This window comes from Phoenix dactylifera, chromosome 2 (genome assembly GCF_009389715.1).
Source record: "Phoenix dactylifera cultivar Barhee BC4 chromosome 2, palm_55x_up_171113_PBpolish2nd_filt_p, whole genome shotgun sequence".
Lineage (NCBI taxonomy): Eukaryota > Viridiplantae > Streptophyta > Magnoliopsida > Arecales > Arecaceae > Phoenix > Phoenix dactylifera.
This window is the reverse complement of record NC_052393.1, coordinates 7,323,273-7,336,338: the sequence shown is the minus strand read 5'-3', so window position 1 is coordinate 7,336,338 and position 13,066 is coordinate 7,323,273. Positions and strand designations below refer to the sequence as shown.

At 36.3% G+C, this 13,066-nt stretch overlaps 1 long non-coding RNA gene across 3 annotated transcripts; it reads right to left on the bottom strand.

Annotated features, from left to right (window-relative positions):
- Positions 1 to 3,113: 3,113 nt before the first annotated feature.
- On the bottom strand, positions 3,114 to 12,237 carry LOC103710803. 3 transcript variants are annotated; one of them, XR_003386390.2, is made up of 5 exons: positions 11,999 to 12,237; positions 9,137 to 9,248; positions 7,107 to 7,206; positions 5,228 to 5,301; positions 3,114 to 3,486 (listed from the first exon to the last, which is right to left on the bottom strand). It is a non-coding gene; the product is annotated as an uncharacterized LOC103710803 (long non-coding RNA). The 3 variants fall into 3 exon arrangements; XR_003386389.2 differs by having other exon boundaries at positions 9,137 to 9,278; positions 11,999 to 12,234; XR_003386391.2 differs by lacking the exon at positions 7,107 to 7,206 and having other exon boundaries at positions 3,117 to 3,486; positions 9,137 to 9,278; positions 11,999 to 12,221.
- Between the last annotated feature and the right edge of the window lie 829 nt (positions 12,238 to 13,066).

The window sequence follows — 13,066 nt, the reverse complement described above, 5'->3', positions numbered from 1 at the left end:
TATTCTCCGCCTACCTGCTTTTGCTTGTAATAGGCTACGTGGAAGCAAAGCAAAACTAGCTCGTGGCATTATATATATATATATATAACTTATGAAGGCAATTAAAGTTAACGTCTTGTGCACCTTAATCTATCGATCCATATATAGTCGTGTCAACTTAAAGTTATGCTTTCATTTGTAACAGTTAAAGTTATGCTTTCATGAAGACATTTAACCATACAAAATTATGCAAAGTGTTCATGAACTCTCTTAGCTAGTATACCAACAGAAGTTACAAAATTTTAAGTAATTCTTTACCATTTCTTTTTTTCTTCTCCATATTTTCTCCCGTGATAGAAATTTTATTGTGATTTTTTTTAAAAAAATATTTCAGATAAAAAAATGATAGAAACTCGAAGAAATAAAATAATATAAAAATAGGAGGGCAAGGACTCGAGCTTGGCCCACAAATTAATCACCTCCAATGTTGGTCTGGACACGACACGTGATGCCACAGTGTCGACACACTCGTGTCCCCTCGGGATCCCACATGTCCCGGTTCACCTCATCAATCATCTCTGTTCTCGTTTTTTTTTTTTTTCCTGAGCTCAAATGATACGGTACGAGTTTACTGTCCTTTTTTTATGATGTAAAGTATCCAGAGGTGTCGCCTTGCAGCGTTTCAAGGTGGCAACCTCTGCCCACTTTCCTCTTAACTTTCGGTATGCTCTGATGATCTAATCTCAATTACTCCCATTGTTAACGTACGTAGTGTATAGAAATTTCTGCAAACAGAGAGGAAATTTCTTGGTTGTCTCAAGGATTCCCTCAGCAATCGTGTGAAGAGACGCGTGTTTGGATACAGCGGAACCACGTCTTACGATATTAAATGAGACGTACGCGCGGTCCGGTCCATTTAAGAACACAGGGTTGAAAAATTAGTAAATAGGAAGATATTGGCTTAAGAATGGAATAAGCATCGCTTCTTTCCTCAATCACCATTCTAATTTTGCTGTTTAAGTTAATTCCAACTTTAAATCTCAAGAAGGTGACGTGTATGTAGAAGCAAAGCTCATGTTATATGAATTGATTCCCCTCGGAAAAGATAATAAGTTTGGCTTCTGATGTAACTAGCTTGATATGCTAAATAATGTTGAGGTGATTAATTACCCCAAGAATATAAAGATTTATTGGCCACATCTAAAGCAAGGAAGTTTTAAATCGAAGTTGTAAAAGTAAGAATAAGAAATAAAAACAAGTGGTGGACCAAGTAAATCCGAATTTAGATGCATGACTGCAAAAAGAAGTCTCGGCTTTAGATTTCGATCTACAAGTTTTGCTAAAACAAGTTGATCAATCGACTTCGATATCATTTGCACAATTTTGATTTGACATTGTAGCTGCCGTCTGGCGACACCAAATTGATCCGTCAACCTGTAGTTAACTTTAGTCATGAGTCATAGTACCTAGAAAATGATTGTGATTTATTATTGAAAAAATAGGATTCTCTATGTAAAACAAGAAAGTAACGATACATGCATCTTTTTCATAGAAGAAAATAGGCTTAGTTCCCAGTTACTCTTCAGAGACATCACAACGGTGTCCTACTTGCAGAATCTCTCACCCTCATGACACAAATATGTCAAGAACTTCTCCTGCAAGCACCAAGAAGATGCTTGCAAGTAACATCATTGAAAGATGCAGCAGAACAGTAATTAGTCTTTTTGCAAGCAAAAACATAAATCCATGATGGAGAAGTTCATGTCACATTCTGCTAAGTTTAGCTTCAACCATAATAGTATTTCTTTTTGACTTTGCACCAATAATGGTGATCCATCTGGAAGAAGGAAGAAAGCACCTTCATAGTCGCATTAATTGGCTCGACCTAAAAGTATGGCAACTTCCAAGTCGGTTGAAGACATGTAGCTGAAGAGCATCACTCACCATGCTACTGCACGTTAAATAATTCAATGGTAACGTCAAGTCTTCCTTTTTTTTTATTGGGTGGGGCCTCATGTCTTCTTTATGGTTCGGTCTACGAGCACTTCTGCACTTGCTGCGCAAGTTTGAAGAAGAAATCGCGACTGATCTAATTATAAAAACTCCGAGAAAAACATGGAAGGAATCACTAAGTCAACCACATGGCCTCATGATTTCAGACAAACCTATTCAGCGTAGAGAAATTCTGCCATCTGTTTCAGATATGAAAATGAGGCTGTTGACCTTGTTGGATGCTTTGGCTTGCACCCCTCCTAATTGTTGCCCTATCAGTTTTATCCGAGGGATACTTCATAATCATCGCCGAAACCTTATTTGATCAAAAATAACAAAATAACTAAATCTAGTTTTCAAAATAAAATTTTTCATTTGGATGGTCGAAACACAATTTTGCTCTCGGATTAGCCGATTCTAGTAGTTTTATCTATCCAAAGAAAAGAGAAGCTTTTCATCAAACGGATTGCCATGAACATTTGGGCGAGGGATCTGCGATCCCTTATCTTTTGTTGAGCTTAATAATCCAATTCAATCTGGTCTCTCATAAGAAATCATATATTTTGTGAACTTATATTAAGTTCATAATTAAGGCTTCTCACTTGCTTGGACAGGAATTCCCCCATTCACTGAATTAAGGCCAAGGATCATCAACTCAGCTTTAAAAACAATGTTTCAATAATTTTCCTCAGATGTTATGAATTCAGCCTTAATTCAGACTTGAAAAAAATAACAAAAATAAAAAATGATATTCAAATAGTCATTGACAAACTCTATTAGTAAGTTGCCTTGGAACTGTTAGCAGATGAATGATTAGATATAATTTAATAAATATCGAGAATATAGTCAGTTCAATGTCATTCTTTGCTTTTCCCATACTGATAAATTGTTGGGATTCAAAATGCAAGGAATTGGAGATTCCCACTTTAGCTAAATTGGCAGTACGTGCTCAGGACAGTATTAGATCCTCTGTCTTTTTTCAATATATATATATAATAATAAATAAATAAGAAGAGTGGTTTCCTTGATAATTACATTTGTAGTATTGGAAATGATTTCCTTCATGAAAACTTGTTTTAGCTCCTAAAGTGGACGATTCTGAGCCAACGAACACAGGAATGTGGTCTGCGAGATCATTCACAGAATTAGAAGGGACTATGGAGCTTTCCCACCAAAATCCATATTCGATATTCCCGTTCAAACGGCAGGGGAACTAAATTAGAACTGAGTGTAATAGTATCATCAGTACTACAAATGAAAGCAGCCAGCTACAAATGATGAACACCATACAACTGCTCTCAATAGAATTACAGAACTTTATTTCAGGTTTTTCCCCCTCGCCTTTCATCCATTCAAGATACAGTAACATTGTTGAATTTGAACCATAGTGACAACCTTCAGTAACCACTCTTGAACTGCTCCTGATCACCAAGCCGAATCCACAGCTTGCAGAGTCTAGGATGTGATTTCGTTCATTCTTTCACAGGTACCCTTAACTCAGAAGCATGATCATGCCTGAAAAATAATATTGGATCAGTCAGAGCATCAGTCTCCACACTGTGGACCGCTTGAAAGATGAAATGCTGATGGACGAAGTCATATAGCGAGGTTGCAAATTTCAGTTTAAATGATAAACATGGTTGCACATACGACAGTCATAGCAGAACTATGGCATTCCAAAGTGACAGGCAAAGAAGGCAGCAAACTGGATAGAAATGACCATTTATTGTTCAGTTTGCAAATTCGTAATCTACGATGTTGCAGAGATGTGTATTTCGAGTGGCATATGGGAAACTAAAGTTTGTTTTGTAACAAGCAGGATACATATAATTGTACCTTGGGGACATGATGCTTTGAGAATAATTACTAGACGGCCATGGCGTGCCGTACCTCTACTTTAAGAGGCCCACTTTCTTTATGAACTGGCAAAGATGGCAACCATCCATGATTATGATTACGAACAATGAAGAAGCCTTTTTCCCAGCAACTTCGGGTTCACAACTACTCATAGTGGTGAGGGAAAAACGAACAGTTCTTTTGCTTTATTCTTGAAAATAAACATTCTAGACCACTACACTTTTTATCTTATTGAAAGGAAACTCCTGATGATGCATGAGGCTCCGTCCAGGGTTTGTGCGTCTCCACCCACATGCATTTCATGTGGCCGATTCTAGTAAAGTTGAAAATTAAAGCCGAGATCTCAAATTACAGCCCTCAAGTTATAGTTAGAATGTATCTGACACAAAAATTTAATCAAAACTAAAATTATGTTCTTGAGCTAAGGACCAATTTAACTACAATGGCACCGGCACCATAAGCGCAAACACGAACAATTTGTTAATATGTTTTACAAGTTAATACATGAATCTGAACACATAACCTCATGATTATCCACTCCTATAAACTCAAGGATTTGCAGAATACAACACAAGGACAAACTGTAAACAACATACGAGAAACAACAATGAGTAAGAAAATACTCAGCTACTGCTCGCTAGTGAGTGAACCTTACTTCACGATGTTATTAGCGAGTAGCAACAAATGACAAAACTAAAAAGACTCAGTGATACGAGTTAAGAAAGACCCAGTCTTGATTTAATTTTGACATTTCCTAGACAAAAAGCCATTTATTCTAGTGAAAAATTCTTTTTTCTTCTAGAAATAATGTTGCTTGAGCTGGAAAGTTTGCACATAGTTCTTATCACCTAATAGCCTATACGTAAATACTTATACTGCTAAATTTGCTATTATTTCTTACAGAATTCAATTATGAAAAGAATTGATAAAAACAAATGTAAATGGATGAACTAAGGCTTGCATAAGGTGTACATACCCATGGCTATAACCATCCAGCCTATTCCCAATTATTTGGGATTGGCTTTTTGGATACTCATTTGCCAGGTATACATGATTATGGTCATTCAAAGATAATCAGTTTAGCAATCCGAGCCAACCTATTGACATGCCCATTATCTGCTAATCTCATTTGCCAGGTATTTAGATAAATAAATAAACACAAATTGGAATTTGAAATTTTCTATTTAAACAAGCCAGCAACTTATAGTAGCTATTAGCTTCCACCACTCTCTGCCATGTAACCTGTTACACAAGCTATAGAACTATAGCACTACTTAATAAAACAGACTATAGGAGTTGGTGCTTAAAACATCTGAAATATAAATCCTGCTCTATGATTCAGATTTATAATGGGCAGTACCCATTTACAAAACAAATTCTAGCAAACACTTTATCATACCGAATTTTATGAAAAAGTTGATAAAGGCCTGTCCCAGCCATTGCAACGTTTACACTGAAAAGATTCCAGTTTTTCTGAAATATCAAAAGTAAACAAAGATAATAAGATCAACAGTAAGTAATGGTACAAAGACCTTCATGATACAAAAGTCAGCAGGCATAATATGTAAAACTCCTGTTTTTTGGCTGCAGCAAATGACATTACCAGATGAAGATTGATAAATTAACTCGGAAGACATTAGCTGTTTACTAAGTTCGCTACATTAGAACACATCTGCTGACTCATATAAAACAGCTGTTTCATTTCTTTCAATATAAAAGAGTTGCCTGAATACCTAATGGGTTAATAACTTTCTGACAGGTCCCCGCATAATTGACAATTTGCACAAGACAATATGCTTAATTCCATCTTCATCAGGGGAACCAAACAAGTGATACAGCCATAACATATATATATGGTTCCTAGTAGCTAGCTAATTTACTAATCCAAAGAACTGCACCCAATAACTGACTAATTTAATCCTAAGATAAATTTAATATTATTCTTGTAAATTGCTTAAAATCATTCGAATGAGATAAAAATTAATACATATCATTTTCAATATCCGCAAGAGGGATCTCATCTTCATTGTCCTAGTACTCAGAACACGATCCCACCAGGATCCCAAAATCTTATTTGCCCCTATCTCTAAAGGTAATTTAATCATTGAGAACCTATTGCTCCTTCCTCCTATTAGAGCTGTGTTTGAGTATGCTCCAAGCCTCCTGCTTCATGTATTATGAATACAACATGAACAAAACATGTTTTCTCACTACAAAACTTCAAACAATGGATTCAACAAAGGGTCTTAAAACTTTTTCATGCACCAAAAGAATGTATTGAATAAATGAATCAATACCACCATTGATCATCACTTTTCTTCTAGCAAATAATCGATGCTCTCGAGATCAAAACTCATATACTTGGCTGCTGCACAAAATTTCTCGAAGCATCCTATGAAATGATGATTTGCTTTCATGCATCCAGGTTCCAAAACTGGCACATGCTGCATTTTGATTGCATGCAAATCACTGCATACTGACTTTAAGATATCTAGTTAGGTACCCTGTTGTAGGCATGTCACTCCGATACAGCTGATACAATCCTCATGAACTTGCTACGCGGGAATGGTGAAAATAAAGGCCTTTAATTAAAGTCATGAGCTGGAAGGTCAGGAATGCAGGATCTGGATAACATTTTGTCCATTATGAGGACCACTTGACATTGTTTTAAAGAAAAAGACAACTAATATGTTGGATACTTCAAATAACTAGCTACTGGAAAACAAAGGTTGGTGTACTAACCTGGTAAATTTTTTTAGCATATTTATGCCACTTGAATCATTGATCGCATAGCCACATCAAAAATAAGTTGCCCTTATAATATCAAGGCACTATGAACGTTGACAAACTATAGAGTGAAAATTCTAGCGAGCTTCTAAGAAATCCTGATATAGTTAAAATGCAGCTTCTATATAAAAGCACATTATTTAGATATGTCGCATCAGTACAGAGTTGAACACCAACAATCAGACTTTTGAGCAGACACTAACATAATCAAAACACTAACCATAACAGATAATAATTAGCTACAACCTGTAAAGACACGAGAGTATAAGATAAAATCTTTGATGATTGAAGAACCTATATGAAAGACTACTGGTGTGATTACTGTGCTATAACGTGACCAGATGAGCCCAGTGCAAGTAACAACTGGATAACAAAAAATGAAGATAAATGTTCGTCTTCAAAGAATATCTTAAATAGGAATCAAAAGAAAAGCAAGAATATTCCCGATTGTTTAATGTATTGATTAAGGTTGAATAATAGAGGCCACAAACCAATTTGCTGGGGGTAGGAAAATCTTTTCCGGTGGCTTGGAGAAGACGGCGATATTTGCAAAGTTTATACCCCATTTAAAAGTTGGGGCCCAAAAATGAACTGTAATCAAGAAACATGTTATTTTCGTGAACAATAAAAAGTATGTAGAGTTGGTGACTGATCAGAGAAAAAGACATAAGAAAATACTGAAAATAACAAGAAGAGAATCTGCATGCAAATCTTTCTACTTATTTTTCAATCATATCTACATATCAAGCTCTCTATCAGCTTGCACTACAAAGTGTTTTCAGTATTCCAGATTTCCAGGTTACCAGCAATTTCACAAATATGATGAAAAATGAGAATGTTTGAAACCATCACTTATTTAATGAGTTATAAGTATGGTTGCTATAAAACTTACTTAGAAAGAGCGTGAGAAAATGATCATACTTGTAGTTTTTGCTAGTGTGATGTACATTCTTGAACAGTTTATACAGGAGCAGTAATTAAACCACAGTTGCAAAGAAACTTCGTGCACCAAAAATTGCAATCTCAAAATATTTTTTTTACCCATTTAAATTTACATACTGAACTTTATAAAAACTGAAAGCATCTGCTACAAATTTGATGTCCAATAACAAGGAATCTGAAATATCTGTTCTTACTAAAAAAAGAAAATTTCACAATTCCAGAATATTAACCTCATTGTTTTGAAAACAAAGAAAAGATTCTTTTGCTTGCACTTAAATATGTTTCTCTTGGTTCAGGGAATGAAAACACAAGAAAAGGTTCTATTGTTTACACTTAAATATGTGCCCTTAGTTCAGACTTCAGAGCATGATAGTTCTCCAAAAAGAAGTGCAGAAAATGACAACAATTTATTCCTACTAAAAGTACAACAAGAAAAGAGAAAAGAACAACAGGATTTCCAACAACCACCCCATTTTAAAACAGAGACACATTCTTGTAAATTCTTCTCATACAAGATCGAGAGAAAATTCTAGAAAGATATACATCCAGTTTCTAAATTCATATTATCATATAAAGTGCTGAATAGCTTCAGCTGATTCTATGAACCCATATTCTAAATCAGGAAATCTCTCTCATATAGCATTAGAACCAAGATACGCGGTACCGACTGTACCGACATACCGGTGGGCATCAAACCGAGCCGAACCGGTACAGTACCGATCGAGCTAAAAGCCAAAAAAAATTGAAGCCGGTACGGACTGGTCGGTTCGGGCCGGTACCGGTTCGGTACGGGCCGGTACTGAGTCGGTATGGGTCGGTACCGGTCGGTACGGGCCGGTACGCGTCGGTACCGATCGATATGGACCGGTACGGGCCGGTACGGTTCGGTACCGAAATATGTAGCTGTACCGTACCGGTAGGGTTCGGTACCAGTATGTACCGGCTGGTACCGGCCCGTACCGACCGGTACGACAGACCATGATTAGAACCAAAGGCCGCAATCTCGGTACCGGATATCGTATCGCTACCTTATCGGTATGGTACACCTCTGTGTCGAAATAGCTCTCTAACAATTTTTTTCAATTTTCATCTCGGTACGGACCGGTATAGAGCGATACGGGGCTTATACCGACTTGAAGGTATGTTTCATATAGGTTTTCTCATGTACGGGGTGGTACGATAGACCTTGATTAGAACAACTGTGAATTCTTCGGATCATGTCCACAGGCCTAAACTAATAACCAGCAGTCAATTCTTCATAATTCCTCCAAGGGAAGTAAGAATCAAAATATCTTCAACTACAATAAAACGTATTAACATGAAATGAAAATTGAATTTGATTTACAAAACTAGAACCACAATAAAACATAATAACATCAAATATCTTCAACTAGAATAAAACATATTAACATCAAATGCAATTGAATTTGTCTTAAAAAACTAAAACCACAATGTCAGAGGCTGAGTTGGGAGGATCTAGAAAAAGAAAATAAAAGAAAATCTAATGAAGAATTAATAATAGGAGCACAGCTGAGATAAAAGAGTTGAGAGAGGAAAAAAGGAGAAAAGAATGACAAACTGGTTTTAAGGCCTGCTGGGTGGTTCCATAAGGCTTGAATTTTCGATGCTGCTATCTGAAGAATCTGATTTTTTCTACCACTCTTTTTCTCCTTCCTGGATTTCCCTCCGGCCTGAGAGATAAGCCCATCAAGAAAAATAACCTGGACATTATTTTAGAAATATTATATTGTATAGGACATTCGGGCATTTTGTTTTATTGCCTTCACACCGATAGAATGAAAAATTGCTTTTAAAAACTAAATTGTTCAACAAGTCTAATTAATCTAAAATGTTATATGTTATTTTGTTGTTTGACGGCATTCTAACAAATAAGAATAGAAATGTCTATTATTGAGCTTAAGATGGCCAAACTATGTGCAAAATTTTACCTTCCTCTAACATATTTTTATATTATAATTTTACAGTTCTTTCAAATCCTCTTAACACAAATCCTCTTAACACTTGCAAAGAATATGCTTAATTTAGATAAAAAATTTCCGAACATGAAAATGAAGAAAACACAAACTAATAGAACATAGCAGCTCATTTATACAATAAATTTGTCTTCATAAATTAGACAAATTCAAGTTTGAACCGATCCTGGCTGAATCAAAACATTCTAATTGCTGTCTCAGTGTTTCAAACAAAACTTTAAAATATGTTGGAAAATAGATTTCATATTTCCGTTTCAACAAGAGAACAATTATAACAGTAAAATTCAGGTTCAAACAGTCTACTTTATGTAAATCATTTATGCAGACTTTTGATATGATTTCAAAGTGCCAAGCACAAAAGAACTGGTTAATTAGCTTCATCTTATTTTTACACTTTAAGATTAACACTTGCAAACTTATCCAATACATTAACAAAGAGTAAATTACACATTACCAAGTGGCTAAAGGAAACAATGATAATTGAAATGATATATTTCAGCCATAACTAGTTGCCTCCTTTAAAATGTTACACCTTGAATTGAAACTTATGGGCTAAATGGAATGGCTCAAGTGTTGCAATACCATATAAATCAAGTGTGGACCAATAAGAAAAGAGTTGAGCACAAGCACAGAGAAAATGATTCCAAGTCAAGCTAATGTAAAGTTCAACATGACTGGATTACTGACGTCTCTTGCTGTGTCAGTCTTTGCAAAGGTATACGATGACTCAAACTCGACTCAAACTCTACGTTGCCTTTGTAATGAATGAGGTTTAGCAATCATGTATGTCTAGATTAGTATCCATTTTAAGTCGTAAAAAATAGTAAGCTCAAATGTTTTTTCAGTTTCATTGCATTTCTTTTCATCACCTGTCATCTTATAATTTCATTGCACGCTCATTCTTGGAAGGAAAGATAACCAATAATCACATCAGCATTTTAACATAGTTTATATATGTCAAGCATGGAACTCTAATACTGCTCTCATACTGCAGCAGTTTGTCACATAGTAAAAATCTGATCTATGAGTACGATATGCATGAAACTCATACATAACATAACATGCAAACTACCAGGCGCAAAAGGAGAGAGAGTCATGGATCTCTTTCATTCCCTTTAAGAACCTCAAAGTTCCAAGGAACTCTTCATTTTATTGGGTGGTTGACAAATTCTATTAAAACTTGAAACTTTGAAAGACTCTAGATCTTCTTGTCTAGGTCATTTACACCGAGAATGACGACAAAATAATTAAATTCATAACAGGGAGTTCTTGACTTCTTGGCTATTATAAACTTGTAACCTAGCAAATTAGATCAATCAGGTTAAATAATAAGCTTGTTTCCATTCTCTTGTCTCCTGTTACGAAAACTGTAATCCATTATGGCTGCTAAATAATCTTTGATCGTCCTTTGCTCCAAGATTTTGTCTGATTCTTCGAGAGTGAGAGGCTCCTTAATCCCACATCGGCTAGAGAGTCCTTCGAGCCTGAGCATATGAGACGGGTATCTCCAAATTCTGTAGACACATTTTGGAGAAAAACAAAACCGGGGAGGGGTTAAGCTCGGCGTGCGCGTACACCCAAGAACCGGACAATATCTAGCAGGGGTGCCCTGCGTCCCCCCTATGTGTGGCGCTTTAAAAAGAGGGCCATGACATTTGGTATCATAGCCGAGGACGGCTCTAGTCCGAGGGTGGGTGAATGAAAAATCCTACATTGGCTAGACTTGTTTCAGAGCCTGGGCATATGAGGCGGATGACTTCCAATCTTGCAGCCATATTTTGGGTAGAAAACAAAATCGGAGAGGGGTCTGAGCAGCGCGTGCGGCACGCATGCGTGCCCTGAAACCAGACAATATCTGGCAAGAGAGCTCCGTGGTCCCCCTCATGTGGTCCCCCATCATGTGGCCCCCACGTGGGCACTGGGTGCCGCATGTGCCTCGCGGAGGCGGGGGCATGACAATCTACCCCTCAAATCCGATTCTTTTCCCACACAGAAACACCCACATGGAGGTAGATTACATTGCATTCAAGGCTGTTTTTTCTTTTTCTTTTTTTCTTTTATGTAATCATGATCTTTCTTGTGTTTTATGTCTCAAAAAACAATCAAAAGCTTTTACTACCCAAATCGGCTTGAGATCAGGAGCTAAAATTAATCAACAACTATAACCTTTTCCTTTCTTTTCATCACTCTAACTACAGCGTTCGTAACCTCCATCAAAACTTATCACACCTTGAATGAAAGGAAGCAGAAGCACATTCCATATTCCACAAGAGAAATTTCAGCAGCCACATGAACCACTCCAAGAAAAATTCTTGACGAACAAATGGGTTTTTCCAATCATTCGATTGAAAAAAAAAACAAAGGAATCGGCTAAGGACAAAACAAACACCTAGATCGCGATTAAAAGGCACGCAAGAAAGGATTTATCGAAGAGGGAGAGATCTGACCTTTCGTCAGGAGGCGACGGCGGGGGTGGGTATCCGCCTCCGACTTGCTGCTCGGCTATTCTTCAGAGAGAATAAAAAGAAATCACGTGATGCGGCGGTCCGGTTACGTTTCCTCCCACGGTTCGGATTCGGTGGGGTTGTTTTCAACGCTACGAGCACTGGAACGGGGTGTAATGCTACGGCTCCCAACCATTGTCCCCAAGAAGCTCGATAGCGCCAAATGATTCTTGGTAGAGATTCTTTTGGTGCTAGAATTGGGACGCCAAATATTTTTTTGGCGCTAAATGCTTCCATGAAAGGGAAACTTGATGAGATCGTTGAATCGGTTTATAGGGCTTCCTGTTACGAAACTTACGTATACGGAGAGGAGAGAGAATGTTGATCCAAAAAAAAAAAAGAGGAGAGAGAGTGACGGCTGTTATTTCGACATCTTCCCTGTTTATTCGGTCAAAATAATAATTATATTTTCAATAGGAATTTTAACTATAAGGATGGCAACCCTTTAACTTATTTAACCTATTTGACTTGATTCAACAAATTTTAGTTCTATTTGGATTATCTATTTAATAAAATGATCAAATTTGGATATAAATTTTTAACTGATTTTACCAACATATTTGCTTTGGATTGGCATATTCTAAGCTATCTTATATTTGATTCTACTCATATCTTATTTAACATGATCCAATTTCCGTTCCTAATTTTATTTTTTGAACAATAGCATTTTTTTTATTATGTAGGAAATATGAGAATTTTTAAGAATAAAATTTTTAAGAGCCTATTTGGATAATTAAGTTGAAAATCCTATTAAATTCATAGATCAAACAAGTACAACTAGTAAGATCATAAGATTACAGGCTGACTTAGATCCCTTAAAATATGTAGGCATAGTCATAGAGTGAGCTGGTTCAAATTCTATAAGAAAAAAGAAAAAGACCTATCGAGGTATTGCAATAGAGCCACTAAAGTCGCTATTGCAATAGAGAAAAAATTAAAAATTCTGCAAATTTTGATGGTAAATTTTATAATTTTCAGCACTAGAGTCTCAGTTGCTTGATATATTATTGG